Below are 15,984 nucleotides of genomic sequence, written 5' to 3' on the forward strand. Positions count from 1 at the left end.
ATAAAAGTAGGTCAGATCAGATTTATATTATTTATCCAGAATAAACACATAGATTTTATCATTTATTGATTTTGGAACTTTGTTTCTTATAACTTTCCTGAAACACATTTTTTTAAAAAAATATGAAAGCATATTCAAACATTATTAGAAATTTCTTTACAAACTCACTATAGAGTACTTGTAAATATAAATTTTGAGGCTGTTTTTGTTAGTAGTTTCATAGAAACATAGAAAGGTAAAGTAAACATAAAACAGTTGCAAATTTCTTATAAGAAGTCCCCATCTGTTCACAGTGACTTGGTATTTGCTGGGGCCAGGATCCTGAGATTCCCTGTGTTTGTAGACCCCTGGCTCTGCAAGGCAGAAAAGCTAAGAAAGAGCTGATTTTTTTCTTCCTAAATTCCAGGGAGAGTTTTGGACTTCCCTCAGGGCTACAAGGCAGCATTCTGATCCTGCCCTTCTCCAATTCTTTAAGAGTAGGAGAATCTTGCTTTTTTTTTTTTTTTTGCCTATGATCTTAATTACTTTTGGTGTTCCTTCTGGGGGACACTCAACTGTAAAAATTGACTAGGCCATCTAGTACAGTGGGCTTGGTGGAGAACATCCCCTACAATTAAATGGCACTGCTCAGGACAGAAATCATTCTTCAGCCTTAGGGCTGTGAGCCACATACATACTCACACACACATTCATTTCAAGTGCACTTTTCATATAGACTCTAGACAACCATTTCCCCTTTACATATTCATTCACTAATTTATGTATTCAGAAGCTATTCATTCTCATGTTAAATTTCTATTTTATTTACAACTCCAGAGACCAAAATTAAACCTTGTTACCAGGCAAGGGGTCAGGAGAGGCTAATGGAGCTGGAGGAGCCAGAGGAGCTGTTGGGGTGAGGTCATCTATGGCATCCCCGTCAAAAGCAGCGGTTGAGGACAAGTATGGGGGAAGGGTTGAATAAGAGCACATTTCTGAGACCTTGGCTCAAAGGACCTGGTGAAAAGTGCAGATAGAGCAAAGAGAAGGGTATGCATACAGAGTGAAAAATGTCTGAATATAGGGTATTTCAGACCATCTACCTGAACACATTGGCAGAAGTTTTCTAAATTAGTGAGAATTTGGAAATCAAAAGTACCATTCTCAGGCCAGTTGGACTCATTGTCCAGCTTATATTGTGGCCAGGCAGAGTTGTAGAGAAAGATAAAATGTCATCCAAGAATCATAGAAGTTTTAAGTTCTTAAGGAGACAAGGAAAGAGCAAAACAAGGGTGAGAGAAAGGAACGATGGCTTAAGCTGGGTTTAAACAAAACACCAATATGACCAATATGGGCCACATCAGGGTGAATGGGGCCTGCACCTCCCATGTGGGCAGAATCCGTACAGGTCGCAACAAGCTAACTGTTAGTGGGCAAGGTGAGTAATTATGCTCTTGATGGTAAAAGTGGCTGGCAGTGAAAGATGAGACCTCAGGAGGGAGAGGAGGGAAGAGGAGAGTGTCCAGAGATGGTGCAAGTGAACCAAATGGTACCCCTTAGGGTACGGTAGACCAGAGAGCGAGAGACTTGAGGTGTTGGGAGTGTGTCTTTCTCAAGACATAGGGTTGAGGTCCAGAAGTGGGCTGGGGTGTAGCCTGGTGTGCCAGCATGACTTCCATGAGGAGGGATTAAACCTGAGAGCAGGCCAACCAGAGAGGTACACTTACCAAGAAGAAGGGAGGAGACTAACGGAAGAAGTGTGAGGCCAAATTGTGGTTCGTATGAAAGCCCAGTATCAGGAACAGATGGTCTGAAACCTTCAAAAGATCAATGGCAGCTCAGTGGTCTGGTCAGGGACACCCAAGAGGGCAACCAGAAGCCTCCTATCTGAGTCAGGGCACCAGATGTAAGGTTCAGGAGTGACCAAGACCATGCAAACCACTCTGAGGCAAAGATGAAAGCTTTTATTTGGGAAATACATGAACTACCAGAGCTGGCTCACAAAAGAGCACAGCCAATCTGAGTTCCCAGATACTGGGCTTTATAGAGCTTTTCAACTGGGGGAAGGTGAGGAAGGGAAAAGAACAAATAGCTAGAATGTGAGACCAGAACAGTGAGCAGGTGACTTACTAGATAAGGGGGGAGAAAACCATGACCTGGGGACATTGTTAGGCAAGGAAGGGATAATGCCTGGGTCATTTCTTGAAGAATGTGGATAAGCCTCTGTCGCCATCCTGCTATCCTTGGTGACTCCATTTGGGGAACCTGACCTGACCTAACATATGGCAGGTTATGAATGACAGGACTCCATAAGTACAAACAAGAAATGTCTTGGGCCTGTAGGGGAAATGGTGCTCCAGAGCCTCTAGCCATTGCAAACAAGCCCCAGATGCATGCACCACTTTGTGCATCTGGCTTTACATGGACACTGGGTAATCAAACTCAGGCTGTCATGATTTGCAAGCAGCTGCCGCTAATCACTTATACATCTCTCCAACCCAGATTTCAATTTTTTGAATTCAAAAAACAAAAATCCTGATGCTACTTTCTCAGTGGAAATTTTGCATGACTACTGAGTTTCTTGGCACCTTACCTCCTGGATTATATCCAATTGCTAAGAAAGAATCCACCATTTCCAAAAGATACTCCCAAACTCCTGAATCCTGTATCATATATTTACTTAACCCAGGTAGATGTTAGATAAGTCTCTATGAAAGACTACATAAATGTCCCAACCTGTGCAATGGTGGCATGTCTGTTACGGGGAAAACCAACCACTCTGATTGGATTTGAGGCCTGCTCCACAGGAGGGAATTCATGCCTGATACTGAAAACTTAGACAAAAGTCTATGTCCGAGAGGTAATAAGCCCTAGGAGGAAAACTGCTGTTGACTGGATAAATCCATATCTATTATGTCCACCAAACTGCCCCATAAACACTTGTGTTTATGCCTAGTTATCAATACTGTTCTCACTTTTGGTTAGAGAAGCTTCTCTTTTCAGATGGTGGTGACCACTGAGATGACTCAAAACTCACCATAGTGCTAAGAAGTGATAGTAGAGTATTCAACACTTGTCTCTATCACACCCTTCAAGACTCAGAGACCATTGTGGAAGAGGTGGCAGAAAGATTATCAGAGCCAAAGGAAGGGGAGACAATACTGTCTTCCAGAAACAAAGTGCCCTTGACATGCATGACTTCACAGTGGCAGATGCTACCTACACAAGAGCTTCATAAGAGGGGAAAATGGGGTTTGGAGAGATGACTCAGCAGTTAAAATGCTTACTTGCAAATCCTGACAGCCTGGGTTCAATTCCCCAGTACCAATGTAAAGCTAAACGCACAGTGACACATGTATCTGGAACTCATGTGCAGTGGCAGGAGGCCTGGAATGCCCATACACTAACTCCCTCTCTCTCTGGCATGTCCATTCTCTCTCTCTCTCTCTCTCTCTTCAGTATCAAATGTCATGCAAAGTATTGTCACCTCTATTTTTTTCATATTGAGAAACTGAAGCACAAAGAAGGAATGAAATGAGGACCTCAATGTGATATTTGACTCTGATGTGTTAGATTTACAGCACTGCCTCTCTAACTGAGTAAACTGAAACATTATTCCAGTCAGAAATAAAATGAGAGAAAGAAAAGTGAATTTATGAGAGGAGCATTCTGGTCATATGTCAGATGTAATAATGCATTCTAACTCAGAGGTGCAGCTGACAGAGACCAATGTGTGCACAGCTGTCAGGAAAGCTATGATGTGGATGCCCTGCCTGCTGAGAGCAGCCGCTTCTGGCTTCTCAAGGCTTGGGGATGTGGAGGAATCCTAGAGAACAGAACAGCATAGGAGCTGTAAGATAGGCACAATACCTTGCTTTTAGAAAGCAGATAGGGTGAGCAGGAGGGGAGAGGAGCCTGAAGGTATGAACAAACGAGATTAATATTAATCCACATCAAAATCCCATATAAAAATACAGTCTGGGACAAATTTCATTTGCGACAGCAGAAAATTGCTAAGGCAGGTATGTTTTGTTGTGCTGGAAATAATATTCTACATGAATGTTGATGGGACCCTGATCCAAGCAGCTGTCATTGTCCTGTCTTGATTATTACAGCGGCCTCCAGATTGGGTTTTGAGGTTGCATTCTTGTCCTTCAGGCTCTTCTCAACACAGAAGAAGGGTATTTGAAATTCCAATGCCAGTTCTCACTACACTTTTGCTCAGCCCAGAATCTCTGCATTTCATTCAGACCATAGTGTAAGCATTGTTTTTTATTCTTTTTTTAAGATCTGGAAATATTTTGTACATAAACAACACATGTTGTTACCATCCTTTCCCTCCACCCTTTTCTGAAGAAGACTTCCTCATTGGGGATGCAGGTCAACCTCGTGGGGATTGTGGGTCATGCATTAAGCAGCAGGGTGGTGGGGGGGGGGAGAGCCAATGTTTCTGTGCAAAATGTCCCAACTTAAGAGAGTCAGTCCCCAGACAGTGAGCGTGTCTAGTGCCAGAAGGTGCTACATGGGCGACTGGGAGAAAATGACCAATATCTGTTCAAGCAACTCATGGTCTAACCTACTTAGCAGCAAATAACCTGTTGTGATGCCCACACAAGTGCAATAGTGGCACACAGCCGTGATGGGGAACCAACTGCTCTTGATTTGGCTAACTGATCTCCTCAGTGGTACAGGACCCATAGCTGGAGCTGGGAACAAGTCAGAACCATATCCAAATATAAGCCCACTCTCTGTTATCAAGCTACCCTCAGTCATGGGCTACAAGAGGGCCTACACCTATTAAATTCTCTATTAAAAAAAGTAAGGGTTTTCTCATTTGTCCTGGTGCTAACTTACTCTCTGTTGGAGAATCTGCTTCTCTTTTTCAGATAGATGTAGAACCTAAGGAGAGAGCCACCCCATCATACCTCAAAAGGGCCCCCAGCTGAAACTAAGAAAACTTGGCAAAACAGGCAAGGGGTGCTGTTTTCCTGATGAGCCAGATACCAGCACAACGATGAAGGAGATCAACACAGAGAAAAATCAACTCCTACCAGATCAGAGAACTACAGACCCAGAGACCCCCAACACCTCATCACTGAAGCAGACCAAAAATGAACCCAACATGGCTCATGGAAATTTTGCGGAAGATGGGGCAGAAAGAATGTCAGAGCCACATGTTGGGTCATGATATGCAGAGACATTTATCTTACCCATAACTCTGGGCTAACTCCACAATGCATGACCCATATACCTCAACAAAGAGGGGCCATGGGAGGGGGTAGGTCACGGATAAGCCTAATAATGGCACCAAACTGACTGTATTAAAAAAAATAAATAAAGTACAAAACAAAAACAAAAACTAAAAAAAGTCCCAACTTGTGGCTCCAACAATCTTTCCACCCCCTCTTCTACAAAATTCCTTGAGCCATTCTGGGAGTACTTTAAGTCTACTTCAGTGATGGGCACTTAAGAGCATATCTGTCTCCATCATCCTTGTGCTGATATCGGCTTAACTAAGAAAACAGCACTCTTACTCATTTTCCCAATTCTTCTGTTGTTTCAGCTGGGGTCAGGGTGGAGTGCACTGGTTCATTTATTTCCTCAGGTCCAGCTACCATCTGAAAAAGAGAAGCAGATTCTCCAATGAAGACTGAAGTCAGCAGTTAAATGGGATAACCATTATTAATTTAGAGAGAATTAAAGGATATATGGAAAGCAGAATCATTATCTGGCTATGAAGCTGTCTTGTTTCCCAGTTCAAGTTATGGGTTCCTTTCCACTGAGTCGATCTGTTAGCCAATCCAAGAGTAATTGGTTACCCACCATGGCTGTATGCCACTATTACGCTTGTGTGAGCATCACGTCAGGTTTTTTGCTTCTGAATTGCTTAGACTTTGAGTTGCTTGGACAGATGTTGGCCACTTTCCCCTGGTAGCTTATGTAGTGCCTTCCAGCAATAGATGGGCCAAATGTCTGGGCACAGCATCTAGAATAGCTGATATGAAAAGCTGATCAACCTAGACAGCTGAAATGAGCCCATTATACACCAAAGAGGGAACCTGGTTCACAACCAATGTAGATGAGGTAGAAATTCACCCCAAAAGAAACTAGCTGCTTTAAGCTGGGCAATACATGCACCCAAACTGGGTATATTGGTTTGGACTGCAATTGCACCTTCCATATCAGGGCAGGTTGTACCCCCAAAAAAGTCCCAGAAATGGAAAAAATTCAAAACCCAGCCCACTAAGACAGAAACACTGATTTGTTAGATCTTGTGCATGTTTAGTATATGTTGCCTTTTAAAAATAATTTGTGGGGCTGGAGAGATGGCTTAGCGGTTAAGCGCTTGCCTGTGAAGCTTAAGGACCCCGGTTCGAGGCTCGGTTCCCCAGGTCCCACGTTAGCCAGATGCACAAGGGGGCGCACGCATCTGGAGTTCGTTTTCAGAGGCTGGAAGCCCTGGCGCGCCCATTTTCTCTCTCTCTCTCTCTCTCTCTCTCTCTCTCTCTCTCTCTCTCTCTGTCTTTCTGTCTGTGTCTGTCACTCTCAAATAAATAAATAAATAATTTAAAAATAATTTGTGTGCTAGGGTTAACTTTTGATATTTCTTAATTTTTAGTACTTTTTATGGCAGAATCTCTCATTCTAGCCCAGGCTGACCTGGAACTGTCTGCAGCCCAAGCCAACCTTGCTTGGTAGTTATCCTGCTACCTCAGCATCTAGCATGACAGGGATTAAAAGTGTAAGTTACCACACCCAGCTTAGTGCCCCCCTCAATTTTTTTTCTATCTTGACTCATGCATACATATTCCATTCTGGATTTGTTGTTCTTTTTATTGCTCAGTTGGATTTTAGGTTTGTTCTGTATTTTTCTCCACCCAGTCCACTATTAGGTTCTCTGTACTTCTTTTCCCACACACAACTCATATACTTTCCCTCTTTTCCAACTTTTTTTCACATCCTTTGCTCTTTACCTACTCATTATTCTCCATAACTTTAACCTTTCATAGCCTCAACAATCTCTAGGTATATGGAAACTAACAGTATCCCAACTCCTGTTTCTTAGACACTTGTACCATCTCCATCTTTTCAAAGTTAGTACTAGACCTCATCCTAACCCACGCTACAACCTGTCAACTTCTAAGTAGCCAAAACCCTAGTATCCTCCAAGGCTCAAGGACCATTCTAAAAGAGGTACCAGAAAGAATTTAAGAGACAAGGAAGGGGAGCATTTCTTTGGAATATTGTCTTCCAGATGCAAAGTGACTGTCACATTCATGATCACACAATGGCTGATGCTACCTAGACAATACCTGTATAATATAAGAACAGAAAGAAGTCTAGGGGTAGACTAGCTCAAGCTCCCCATAGAGACTGTTCCCAGGATGCTTCCCTTGCCTCCCAGGATGCCCTAAACCCTACACACAGACAGGCAAAGGAATGGAGAACAGAGATGACAGACACACATTTTGATTCTGCATTTTCACCCTAACTATTCCAAAATTATATATATCATATGTACAACAAAACAACTATACACAAACTGCATATGGCACACAAGCATATAACACACACACACACACACACTCACTCAAGCTTTGTGCCTTATAGGATCTGCCTCTGTTAGAATTTGAACCAGCAGAGGAACATCAAACCACTGTTGAGAAGTGGGAAGCAACTGAAGTAGATCTGGATACCACACAGAATTAATGTTTAGAAGATAATACTGCCTGTAGCAATAAAGAGGTGGTTGCTGAAATTATCAAGTCAACTCAAATGTGTACATACTTAGAATATGGGAAATTAAGATTTTAATTATTCAGTTTCATAAACGAGTAAGTATAGTTGTATATTTGTGTATAGTTTGTGTTTTTGTGATTGGCCAGATGCCCATCACTATACCAAAATACATGAAACGATGAACACATAAAGAGAGGTTTAGGGGCTGAAGGGATGGATGAGCAGTTGAGGCATTTGCTTGAAAAGCCAAAGGACCCATGTTTGATTCCCCAGGATCCACATTAGCCAGATGCACAAGGGGGCGCATGCATCTGGAGTTCATTTGCAGTGGCTGGAGACCCTGTTGCACTCATTCTCTCTCTCTCTTTCTCTCTCTCTCTCCCTTTCTCTGTCAAATAAATAAATAACAATAAAATTTGAAAAAACAGCTGAGTCTAAAAAGAGAGAGAGAGAGCCGAGCATGGTGGCTCACACCTTTAATCCTAGCACTTGGGAGGCAGAGGTAGGAGGATCACTGTGAGTTCAATGCCAGCCTAACACCACAGGGTGAATTCCAGGTCAGCCTGAGCTAGAGTGGGACCCTACCTCGAAAAAAACAATACAACAGAGAGAGAGAGAGAGAGAGAGAGAGAGAGAGAGAGAGAGAGAGAGAGAGGGAGAGGGAGAGCAATTCTTGCTCACAGTTTGGAGGTTCAATTTACTCCAGGCCCAACAGTCTCGAACCTGTGGTAAGACAGTAGGTAGCAGAGAAAAGCACATCGCCTTGTGACCAGAAAGCAGGTTCTGGAACAAAAAGGATACTTAGTAAATGTGCTGTGATGTTAACTATCTATAATGAAGCTTGGAGGTGAGCAGAAAGCTGGATTATGATGACACTGCTTTGAATCTATGTCTCTAATGTATAATTGACTTTATTTCCACGTATAGAACCAGAGAGTACTTTATTCTACAAAACAGAATATTCCAACGAGCTGAGGGCACCTCCATGTGCAAACACCATTCCACTTGCTGCCACCCCCCAACCTCATGCACAGACCCAGGACATCAGGCTAGCATTCCCCCAGAGGACCTACACATGGGAATGCCATACCACTCACCACTGCCTCCCACCCCTGTGCACAGACCTCTCTCTTTGCTCACAAATAAATGTTTAAAAAATTGAAGGACTTCCAGGTAAGATGGTGGCATAGGAGCCATGCCAAATCAGCCTAGGGAGGGATATAAGCAAAACCCCAGCAAAATGCACTGTTCTTCTGAAAAGTGAAGGAGTGTAGGTTATTCTTAGATACAGTGGAGAAGCCAGAGAGACCAAGATCCACGAGAAAGAAGGAAAATGGCCTGATCCACATGCTCAGTGCACCTGCACAGCACCGCCCACCAGGCGCGCCAAGCAGTGGCAGCAGCAGAGACCAAACTTTTCAATTTCATCAACCTTCTTGCAAAGTTAAGAAAACAGAAGTAAAGACAGCTGAGATCAACCAAAGAGCTACTGAAAGGGGTACAGGTGGAACAGCGTGAGCAACTGCAGAAGACTGAGCTCCCCCATCCCCCACCATCAGAACCACAAACCTCCTGCATTCAGCCCCCAGTGGCAGCACAGCCAGCACAGGTGATCAGAGCTCCATCTCCACAGCACAACATGGAGGGATCGAGGTGGGCACTGAGCATTGGTGAGATTGGCAGCCACCTCAAAAGGTAATGAAGCCAACTGGAAAAAAAAAAATAGGTACACAGGCCTGCATTAGAAGAGCTAATCTCTCTTTCCTTGTCAGGGCAGGTTATGGGTTATATGTTCTTTGTTGGCTTTACCATTTTCAAATAACCTGTATTTTGGGGTTGAATATTGTTGCCTTTGATGCTTTCATATTTATAGGGCCTTTGTCATTTGCTTCTGTCATTACCGGGGGCAGGGTCTGATCCAGATCCAGGTTGACCTGGAACCCAATTCAGAACAGAAATCTCTACCTCCCAGCTGACAAGATTAACAGTGTAGAACAACACACACCCTTAGGGAATTTGGATTTATAAGAATATATGTTTATTTTAATCCCCACAATTGCATACTTTGTGCTGGTTTCTATTGAATTGTTGAATGTTGCTCAGTTGAAGGTTAGATTTTGCCAGTAAATTGTTCCACCAGTCCACTAGAATGCTTGCTTAGCAAGCAAACTCAACATGCAAGATTACTTCTGCAGCTGGATTGGAGTACAAGAGCTACACCTGTCACCTTGATCTCATATCCTGAGGGTATATAGAGGTGGATTGCCACATCTGGGAACACTGCAGATAAGTAGAAAACCCAAGCATCAAATCAATTCAGGATGCAAAAGTTGCTAAATATAATACAAGAAACTCAAAGAATCAAGGCAATACAATCCCCCCAAAAAAACTATCAATCCATCAGAAATGATCACCAATGAGACTCTTTTAGATGAAATTCCTGACAAATATTTCATGCAAATGATGGCACATATACCCAAAGAAATCAGAGAATAAATGAATGGAATCAAAGAAGAAAACAAAGGAATTAAAGATGAAAACAAACTTATGAAAGAGAACACAGGAAACCATCTTAATGAAATAAGGAGGCCATTACAAGACATGAGTAAGGAAATAGAAATACTCAAAGAAAACCAAGCAGAAATCCTAGTTCTGAAGAATACCATCAGTGAAATAAAAAGCTCTGTGGAAAGTCCCACCAGTAGAATGGATGAAGGAAATAACAGAATATCTAAAATAGAAGACCAGGTGGCAGATATAATATAGTCCAACAAAGAGAAAGACAAGCAAATAGCAGGGTATTGAATGCGAATTTCAAGATCTCCAAGACACAATGAAAAGACCAAACATAAAAATGCAGGGTATAACAAAAAAAGAAGAATTTCAATCCAGATGCTTAGCAGGTGTTTTCAACAAAATCATAAAAGAATGCCTGAGAAATATTTCAAAAGAATGATTGTAAACATGTTCAAAGAAGTCAAAGAAAAAATCAAAGGTATCAAAGAAGAAATCAAAGAGGAAATCAAAGGAAACAAAAAGGAAATCAAAGAAGATGCAGGACACCAATTTAATGAAATAAAGAAGGCAATACATGCCGGGCATGGTGGCGCATGCCTTTAATCACAGCACTCGGGAGGCAGAGGTAGGACTATCGCTGTGAGTTCGAGGCCACCCTGAGACTCCATAGTGAATTCCAGGTCAGCCTCGGCTAGAGTGAGACCTTACCTTGAAAAAGAAAAAAAACAAAAATAAATAAATAAAAAATAAAAGAAGGCAATACAAGACATAAATAAGGAAATAGAAATAATAAAGAAAAACCAGTTAGAATTACTAGCAATGAAGAACACAGTTAATGAAATAAAAAACTCTGTAGAAAATCTCACCAGTAGAATGGATGAAGGAGAGAACAGAATATCTAAGCTAGAAGACCAGATGGCAGATCTAATACAGTCCAACAAAGAGAAAGACAAACTTATAGAAAAGTATGAGTAGGAATTTCAAGATATTCGGGACACTATGAAAAGATCATATATAAGAATTCAGGGCATAATAGAAGAAGAAGAATTCCACTCCAAAGGCATAGTAGGCATCTTCAACAAAATCATAGAAGAAAATTTCCCCCAAATTGGGAAAGAGGTGCCAATGCAGATACAGGAAGCCATTAAAACCCCAGCCAGACAAAACCTGGAAAGAACCTCTCCTTTTTCATACTATAATCAAACTTACAAACACACAAACCAAGGAAAAAATATTGAAAGCAGTTAGAAAAATCAAGTTACCTACAAAGGCAAGCCCATCAGGATCACAGCAGATTATTCAACACAAACTTTAAAAGCCAGAAGGTCTTGGAGTGATGTATTCCAAGTTCTGAAAGATAACAACTGTCAACCAAGGTTACTTTATCCTGCAAAGTTATCCATTCAAATAGACAGAGTAATAAGGTCATTCCATGACAAAAGCAGGTTAAAGGAGTATTTGAAGACAAAACCAGCTCTACAGAAAATACTTGATAGGATCCTCCATGCTGAACAAAAGGAAAAGCACACATATAAGGAACTGGGAAAAAAAACAAGCAATACTCAAATACTAGTTAACACAAGAAAAAAAAAAAGGCAAACATAAATATACACCTTTCAGCAATATCTCTTAATATCAACAGCTTCAATGCCTCAACCAAAAGACATAGGTTTGCAGACTGGGTTAAAAAGCAGGATCCTACAATTTGTTGTCTCCAAGAAACTCAGCTTTCTACAAAGGATAGACATTATTTTAGGGTGAAAGGTTGGAAAATGATGTTTCAAGCAAATGGGCCTAGAAAACAAGCAGGGGTTGCTATCCTAAAATCTGACAAGGTAGACTTCAGTCCAACATTGGTCAAGAAAGATAAGGAAGGTTACTTTATATTGATTAAGGGCACACTCCAACAGGAGGACATTACAATCATAAACATATATGCACCTAACATGGGGGCTTTCAAATTGATCAACAAACACTATTAGAACTAAGGTCACAGATAACACAAAACACAGTGGTGGTAGGTGACTTTAACACCCCACTCTCATCAATTGATAGGTCATCCCAGGAAATAATAAACAGAGAGGCATCTGGACTAAATGAGGTCATAGAAGGAATGGACCTAACAGGACATTTCATCCAAAGGCTGCAGAATATACATTCTTTTCAGCAGCACATGGAACATTCTCTAAAATAGACCATATATTAGGACACAAAGCAAATCTTAACAAATTCAGGAAAATGGAAATAATTCCTTGCATTCTATATGACCACAATGGAATTAAACTACAAATCAGTAGCAATAAAGACTATAGAGCATACACAAAATCATGGAAACTAAACAATACACTACTAAATGATGAATGGGTCAATGAAGAAATCAAGAAGGAAATCAAAAAATTTATAGAGTCAAATGATGATGAGAACACAACATATCAAAATCTCTGGGACACAATGAAGGCAGTTCTAAGAGGTAAATTTATAGCCTTATGTGCCTATATTAAGAAATTAGAAAGGTCGTAAGTAAACGACCTAATGCTTCATCTTAAAGCCCTGGAAAAAGAAGAACAAGGCAAACGAAAAATCAGTAGACTGGAAGAAATAATAAAGATTAGGGCAGAAATTAATGAAATTGAAACAAAAAAAAAATCCAAAGGATTAACGAAACAAAGAGTTGGTTCTTTGAAAGGATAGAGAAGATTGATAAACCCTTGGCAAATCTGACCAAAAGAAAGAGAGAAGTGATACAAATTAATAAAATCAGAGATGAAAAAGGTAACATCACAACAGATCCCAGAGAAATTCAAAAAATCATAGGGACATACTATAAAAGCATATACTCCACAAAGTATGAAAATCTGAAAGAAATAACTGATTTCCTTGATTTATATGACCTACCTAAATTAAAGCAAAATGAGATTAGTCACTTAAATAGACCTATAACAAACATGGAGATATGAACAGTTATCAATAATCTCCTAACTAAAAAAAGCCCAGGCCCAGATGGATTCACTGCTGAATTTTACCAGACCTTTAAGGAAGAGCTATCACCATTGCTTCTTAAGCTTTTCCAGGAAATAGAAAAAGAAGGAATTCTACCAAACTCTTTTTATGAGGCCAGCATCACCCTGATATCCAAACCAGGCAAAGATAGAGCAAAAAAAGAAAATTACAGACCCATCTCCTTCATGAACATAGATGCAAAAATTCTCAACAAAATATTGCCAAACAGAATACAAGAGTATATCAAAAAGATCATTCACCCTGACCAAGTAGGCTTTATCCCAGAGATGCTGGGATGGTTCAATATACGCAAATCTATAAATGAAATACATTATATAAATGGGTTGAAGGACAAAAATCACATGATCATCTCATGGGACGCAGAGAAAGCATTTGACAAAATCCAACATCCCTTCATGATAAAAGTCCTACAGAGACTGGGAATAGAATGAACATATCTCAATATAATAAAAGCTATTTATGACAAGCCTACAGCCCACATATTACTAAATGGGGAAAAACTGGAAGCTTTTCCACTAAAATCAGGAACAAGACAAGGGTGTCCACTGTCCCCACTTTTATTTAATATAGCTTTGGAATTCTTAGCCATAGCAATAAGGCAAGAGACACACATAAAAGGAATACAAATTGGAAAGGAAGAGATCAAGTTATCATTATTTGCAGATGACATGATTCTATACATAAAGAACCCTAAAAACTCTACTAGCAAACTGTTAGAGCTGATCAAAACCTACAGCCATGTAGCAGGATACAAAATAAATACACAGAAATCAGTAACCTTCATATATGCTAACAACAAACAGGCAGAGGATGAAATCAGAGAGTTGCTCCCATTCACAATTGCATAAAAAAAAAATAAAGTACCTTGGAATAAATATAACCAAGAAGTAAAGAATCTCTACAATGAGAACTTTCAAACACTCAAGCAACAAATTGCAGAAGACACTAGAAAGTAGACAAAATCATAGAAGAAAAATTTCCCCAATTTGGGAAAGAAATTTCAATGCAGATACAAGAAACTTTATAACACCAAACACAGAAAACCTGGAAAGAACATATCCTCAGCATATAATAAATAAACTACTAAACACACAAACCAAATGAAATATATTTAAATCAGTTAGAAAGAAAAAGCAAGTCGCCTACAAAGGCAATCCCATCAGAACAACTCCAGATTACTCAACCCAAACTTTAAAAGCCAGAAGGGCTTGGAATGATGTATTCCAAGTTCTAAAAGATAACAACTGTCAACCAAGATTACTTTATCCTGCAAAGCTATTGATGGAGAAATAAGGACATTCCACAACAAAAATAGGCTGCAGGAATTTATGACAAAAACTAAACCAGCTCTACAGTAAATACTTGAAGGAATTCTTCATGCTGAAGAGAAAACAAAACACACACAGGAGCAAATAAGAAAATCCAAACCATACTCAAGTAACAGTTAAAACAAGTGAGTAAAGGGAAAACAGGAAACACTACTAAATAAGAAGAATGGTGACAATAAATGCATACCTCTCAATAATAACTCTTAATATCAATGGCCTCAATGCACCAACCACAGTCTTGCAGACTGGATCAAAATGCATGATCCTGCCATTTGTTGCCTCCAGGAAACTTATCTCTCAATAAAAGGTTGACACTGTCTTAGGGTGAAAGGATAGAAAATGGTATTTCAAGCAAATGGGCTTAGGAAACCAGAAGGGATTCCTATTTTAATATCTGACAGGATAGACTCCAAACCAACATTAGTGAGGAAAGATAAAGAAGGTCATTTTACACTGATTAAAGGAACAGTCCAACAGGAGGACATTACAATCCTAAAGATATATGCACCTAACATGGGGGCTCCCAGTTTCATCAAACAAACACTATTAGACTTAAGATTACAGTTAACATCAAATACAATTATAGTGGGTGACTTCATTACCCCACTGTCATCAATTTACAGGTCATCCCAGCAAAAAATAAACAAGAGAGACATCTGAATTAAATGAAGTCATGGTATAAATGGACCTAACAAGTATCTACAGAACATTCCATCCAAATGCTGCAGAATATACATTTTTCTCAGCAGCACATGGAACATTCTCTAAATAGACCATATATTAGGACACAAAGCAAATCTCAACAAATACATGAAAATTGAAATAATCCCTTGTACCCTATCTGACTACAGTGGGATGAAACTGCAAATCAGCAACAAGAGAAGTTACAGAACATACAGATGCTCATGGACACTAAACAGTTCATTGAAGAAATCAAAAAGGAAACCAATAACTTCATAGAATCAAGTGAGGATAAGAATACAACATACCAAAACTTTTGGGACACAATGAAGGCAGTCCTAGGAAGGAAATTTATAGCTCTAAGTGCCTATATTAAAAAATTGGAGTTTACAAATAAACAATTCAATGCTTCACCTTAAAGGCCTTGGTAAAAGAAGACCAAGGGAAACCAAAAAATCAGTAAACAAAAAGAAATAATAAAGATTGGAGCAGAAACCGATCCACTCAGTGGTACTAGACCCTTAGCTGGAGCTAAGGTATGGTCAGAACCATACGCAAACACAAGCCCACTCTATAATATCAAGCTACCAACAATCACGGGGTATAAGAGGGCCTACACCTATCAAACTGTCTATCAAAAAAGTAAGTGTTATCTCAATTTTCCGGGTGCTAACTTACTCTCTGTTGGAGAATCTGCTTCTCTTTTCCAGATAGATGC

The sequence above is a fragment of the Jaculus jaculus genome, chromosome 12 (assembly GCF_020740685.1).
Source record: "Jaculus jaculus isolate mJacJac1 chromosome 12, mJacJac1.mat.Y.cur, whole genome shotgun sequence".
Lineage (NCBI taxonomy): Eukaryota > Metazoa > Chordata > Mammalia > Rodentia > Dipodidae > Jaculus > Jaculus jaculus.